General features: G+C 37.0%; 1 pseudogene; it reads right to left on the bottom strand.

The window, feature by feature from the left end:
- Positions 1-2,598: 2,598 nt before the first annotated feature.
- LOC142865672 (uncharacterized) lies at positions 2,599-4,164 on the bottom strand (annotated as a pseudogene).
- Between the last annotated feature and the right edge of the window lie 1,994 nt (positions 4,165-6,158).

Here is a 6,158-nt window from a genome sequence, read left to right as displayed (position 1 = left end):
GATAAAAAAAAATGGCAAAAAACTGGAGATAATTATGCAATGAAAGAAGCAGAATTTCCACTTATAAATTCCAAGAGTTGGTTGTTCTGCCAGTTCCTTCGCTCTACATGCAAAATCAGTGACTTTTTACCCTGGGCATTTTCAATCTCTTCTCTGGAGCCACAAGTTCACTCCCACAAAAATATTATAAAGCATCTATTGGTAATTATAAAGCATCTATTGCCTATCTAACACTGTCCTGTACTTATTTCTTCTATTTAAATATAAAATCAACTCCATAATTTATAAATCCTTCTTAGTGTTTACCTGAACAAAGTAGCCTGATAAAGTCAACAAATCAATTAGTTCGATGACCAAAAGTAAAAAAAGGAGTAACCAAAAAGTGCTTTCAATATGCTTCCCAAATTAGAATGAAAAGATAGAATGTACTAAGTGAAATGATATTACCACACTGTGCAATTACTAATACATTCAGATAATTTTATGAGCACCATTAAGTTTTATAACAATCCTTGCTGGAATTGCAGATCAGGTCATATAAACGATACGTAATGAACTTTGAAATAATAAAATAACATAGTAGGCCTATCAAGAGCAATAAGTATGTAAGAACAGAGGATTGGAATGGGCAGATTCCCATTCAGAAGCTTTAGGGTTTAAAACAATTAATTAAACATGAAGCAAACAAAATATTTCCTTTCAGAATCTTTGAAGTTTCTAGTTTTCTAGTAAATTCTCGACACTTGAAATTACCCATTTTTTTCTAACATTTCTTCTTTTCTGTTCAAAATAGGCATACATCCACAAACACAAATATAATTCCTTAGTCTGTAAATATACTACAACTATAGTTCAACTTAACCATGATGTATTTGTATATCTGATTCAATATAAATAAAAAATATGCTTATTTCTGTTTCACTGGCCAGGCAGGTTGCATGTTGAAAGAAAACTGTAGGATAGAATGTAACATCTAGTCATTCTGTGTTCAGAAATGTATGGCTTTCATTAAGTGCAAAATCTTTATTATAAGCATTACAGTAACAATGTAATTACAAAGGTAATGAAAAAAAGCTTTGGGAACCTTACTCTTTAAAGTACAGCCACTGATAAAATGGATCACAAATTAGGTCTTTGTATTGTGTAGCCCGACAGTACATTTTTACAATCGATTTCCTCCAACTTTTTTTTTTTTTTTTTTTGAGACAGAGTCTCGCTTTGTTGTCCAGGCTAGAGTGAGTGCCACGGCGTCAGCCTAGCTCACAGCAACCTCAAACTCCTGGGCTCCAGTGATCCTTCTGCCTCAGCCTCCCGAGTAGCTGGGACTACAGACATGCGCCACCATGCCCGGCTAATTTTTTCAATATATATCAGTTGGCCAATTAATTTCTTTCTATTTATAGTAGAGACGGGGTCTCGCTCTTGCTCAGGCTGGTTTTGAACTCCTGACCTTGAGCAATCCACCCGCCTCGGCCTCCCAAGAGCTAGGATTACAGGCGTGAGCCACAGCACCCGGCCGATTTCCTCCAAATTTGAGTAACATGGGATAGGTTAATGTTGGTGGCATAATAACACTTTATTCAATCTACAACATGTTGGAAACAGTAAAAACATTTTTAATTTAATGAAATAAATTAAGTTTACATGTAATCTAAAAATATTCCAAATTACATTCTATTTTATTATCATAACGTGCAGTAGTAAAACAAGTTATTTTTAATATTGTAATTTTTACATTCTGATTATAATGAGAAGAATATTAGTTTGTAGACTTACATCATATATCACTTAAAATACTGTTTATTATAAGAAAATCCTTGGTACCTATCCATTTCATAGATCTTACATTTCAGTGTTTTTAATTTTCCATGGAAACGTACATGAATAATGCCTACTTAATACAAAAGACTTCTAATAAATGTGATGTAGCTATCATTAAACACACATTCACATACACACTAAGAATAAAAGCATACCAACTACGGTATTTAAAGTTGAATAATATCAGTACTTGCTTGCAAAAAATAGCAAAAATGTATACTTTATTACATTTTCACCCCACCCGGACCAGAAAGTATATTTTACATGGAATTATAACTCTCACAAAATCTCTCTCTTTTTTAAAGCTGACATACAATTAAATCAACTAAATATTTTAACTGGGTCGTTCTCTATAATCAACAACCTGGTTTAAAGAAATGAGTGAATGTGTTAGTGCATTAGTGTATTGCACTGTGAGCCCTCTGATATATGTTTAGACTGATTCTAGATTAATTGCATTCTGAAATTTATTAAAGTATTTTAAGTATCAATTGTTCATTGTTCTCTAAGGTATATCTTTTGCATAAATATTTTTTCATATTCATTATATTTGTAAGGTTTCTATTCCTTAAAATTTTTGTGATGATGAGCAATGTTTCAGAAAATATTGGAGCATTATTTTCAGTGTAAGTTCTCCCATGTCCGATAAGATCTGTTATAACTAATGGTATTGTCAGCAGTCTACATTATTAGTTTTGCTTTAAGTATAAGTACTGTTGTGCATTTTAAGGCTAATCCTTTGGTAAAGCACTTACACTCATTACATTTATCTCACTTTTATCTAGTCTGATTTCTTTGATGTAGAATAAGATGTAAACAGTTATTAAAGACTATGTCACAATTTTCACATTCATAGAATTTTTTTCTGATATGAATTCTTTTATGTAGATTAATGTGTGAGCACTGGGAAAATGCTTTGCCACATTCCTCACATTTGTATGGTTTCTCTCCTGCATGGATTCATTTATGTTGAGTGAGGTCTCTGAACGGGATAATGGCTTTGCCACATTCTACACATTTTTAGAGTTTCTCTCCAGTGTGAATTCTTTTATGTCGAGTAAGGTTTGTGCACAGGGTAAAGGTTTTACCACATTCCACACATTTGTAGGTTTTCTCTCTCGTATGAATTCTTTTATGTTGAGTAAGGTGTGTGCAATAGGTAAAGGCTTTGCCACATTCTTCACATTTGTAGGGTTTCTCTCCAGTATGGATTCTTTTATGTCGAGTAAGGTTTGGGCACAGGGTAAAGGCTTTTCCACATTCTTCACATTTGTAGGGTTTCTCTCCAGTATGGATTCTTTTATGTCCAGTAAGGTTTGTGACCTGGGTAAAGGCTTTGCCACATTCCTCACATTTGTAGGGTTTCTCTCCAGTATGGATTCTTTTATGTCGAGTAAGGACTGAGGACTGCTTAAAGGCTTTGCCACATTCTTCACATTTGTAGGGTTTCTCTCCAGTATGAATTCTTTTATGTTGAGTAAGGGATGTGAACTGGGTAAAGGTTTTGCCACATTCTTCACATTTGTATGGTTTCTCTCCCATATGAATTTTTTTATGTAGAGTAAGTTTTGTGCAACACCTAAAGGCTTTGCCACATTCTTCACACTTGTAGGGTTTCTCTCCAGTGTGAATTCTCCTATGTATAATAAGTTTTGAGCAACAATTGAAGGGTTTTCCACATTCTTCACACTTGTAGAATTTCTCTCTTGTATGGTTTTTTCTATGTCCAGAAACATTAGAGCTGTGGTTATAAGTTTTGCCACTTTCATTAAGTTTGAAACATTTCTCTCCAGTATGTCTTGTCTTGTGTCTATTTAGATTTGATGATTTGCTAAAGACATTTATACATTTATAACATTTGAATAATTTTCTGTGGCAAGTTGACAAACATTGGGTAAGACCATCATAACATGCTTTCTGCCTCTTATACTCACCCACACACTCCCAGTCTCTTCTTAAATGTACATATTCAAGGCCATTTCTTCCATATAATCTCATTATTGATTTCTGAAAGGGGTCTTTTATACCCTGCTCAGGCAATGGGAAGAGAGTTCTGAAAGAGATGAAAATAACAAAGTATCTCACTAAGCAGACTCTGGTAAATATACTTAAAAATTTGAATAGATAAAACTATAGAAAGTACATTAGAAAGAAAGCACAATAGAATACCATGGTCTTACTTCCATCATAGATGTATGAACTTAATAATATAATTACAACCATGATTCTTTTAAAAATCATAACTGCTAATAGTTCATAGCACCCCAATTGAGAAAAACACCAAGAACCATAGGAAGGGGAAGGAAACTTGGTTGTATTTACCCACCAAAGCCCTTCCTCCATGCTGACACTGAGTTATCAGTTTAGTAGTAAAATCCCATCTCCTGGATTCCCTTTCAAAAGAGAATGAAACTATGGGCATATGTCCACACATGTGTTTTTTGTGGCCTTTCCAAAGGCTGGTTTCCACCTCCTTTGACAACTACATAACTCTCAGAGAAAAATATGCACATATCAAGAATAAAATTCTGCATTATCATAATGATGGTGCAAAATATTTAATTATGCTATAAAATTTGAAAGGCAAAATAAAAAAAAGATCATTGCCATGTGTTAATTTCTATACAATATAAAAAGACATAATTATTGATATCGATATCATAAAGGTGAGGGCAGATGTAAAGATTAAGAATTTTTATATGCAACTGAAGTAGTTATTCATTTAACATAAGTTGCAAGTTCAAAAGGTTTTATATAGTTCTCACAGTGAACATCAGAAAAAAATGTTTACAGAGAAAAAAGAAAGCTAGGCAAAGAAACAAAATATGTCACTAAAAATCAGTGAGGCACAATGCAGGACAGAGGGAGAGGAAAGAAGAAAAGACAGTGAAAAAAGTTATATAAAATAATTAACATAAGAGAAATTGTAAGTCCTTCCTTTGAGAAAATTATGTAAATATTTATGTACTACTGTTCCCAGTCAGAAGGCACAGTTAAATAAAGAGTTAAAAAAAATCCAACAATATTCCATCTAAAGCGACTTGACTTCATACTTGGTGAGAACAATAAACTACAACTGGCAGGATATAGCAAGATATATCAGAAAAACATTTAGCATCAAAGAGCAGTGGAGTTCAAAATTATATTAGGCACATTATTTTAAAGTGAAAAACGTTATAATTTTTAAAATATACTTTAAGTCAAAACTGTCACAAGAGGGGGGCGGAGCAAGATGGTGGACGAATAACACCGCCAGACAGAGTGTATCTGCAGAAAAGACAGATTCTAGCAGAAATTAGAGGAAAGAAACAAGAAGACGAGCATACAGCGGAAAAGGGCCGGAAGGAGGGGTACCTGAGACCCCGGGAGACTCCACGGGAGGAGGCTGTGGAGGAGAACTGGAGGCTGAGACCACTGGATCAGCCCAGAGACCAGCGGCAAGGGTAGGTGGATTTGCTGTTTCCCCTCCCCTGCATTTGGGACTGCTGGTGGGCTCCCCAGCGGGTGGAGAGACCTGCGGACACCAGCCCAGAGACCGCTGCCACCAGCCAGCGGTGAGCCTGTAGCAGACGTGGCACCAGGTTCCCAACTTCCTCCGGGCACCTCCGTGTGCACAGACCCGAGCCACGCAGCAGCACCATATTGTCTCCTCCTCCCCTCCGCTGACCCTACCCGTGGCTGCCCAAGGAGACAATACAGCCAACAGCCAGAGGCACCTCCAGGGAATGGGACCTTCCCTTTTGGGACCCTACAGCTGACTCAGGGGAACTCAGACTGTGAGCTCCCTACCCGCCAGCCCTCCCAGGTGCTGCTGGCACGGTGTTCACAGGACAACTGTGCCGACTCAGAGGCTGAGAGACATAGACCCAGCTTGGGCTCCCTGTGGGTGAATTGGGACTGGAACTCCTCTCCCTGGTGGGGATACAGTTTGAAATCTGGGACCCAGATCCTTTCACAGGATAACAAATCATAAAGCAGAAAACATAACATCTCCTTGTGGTGATCTGGGATTTCTGTACCAAATACCAATATCACCACGACACTCACACATTTCAGACATGATGTAATAAATACAGAGAAATTAAAAAATGGTTTGCAGACAGATGTGGTGGCTCATGCCTGTAATCCTAGCACTCTGGAGGGCCAAGGGGGGGAGGATCGCTTGAGCACAGGAGTTGGAGACCAGCCTGAGCAAGAGTGAGACCTGGTCTTTACTAAAAATAGAAAAATTAGCCAGAAACTGTGGCACATACCTATAGTTCTAGCTACTCAGGAGGCTCAGGCAGGAGGATCACTTCAGCTCAAGAGTTTGAAGCTGCAGTGAACTACCAAGATGC

Source organism: Microcebus murinus, chromosome 31 (assembly GCF_040939455.1).
Source record: "Microcebus murinus isolate Inina chromosome 31, M.murinus_Inina_mat1.0, whole genome shotgun sequence".
Classification (NCBI taxonomy): Eukaryota; Metazoa; Chordata; class Mammalia; order Primates; family Cheirogaleidae; genus Microcebus; species Microcebus murinus.
The sequence above is the reverse complement of the archived record's forward strand: the minus strand, read 5'-3'. Positions and strand labels throughout refer to the sequence as shown.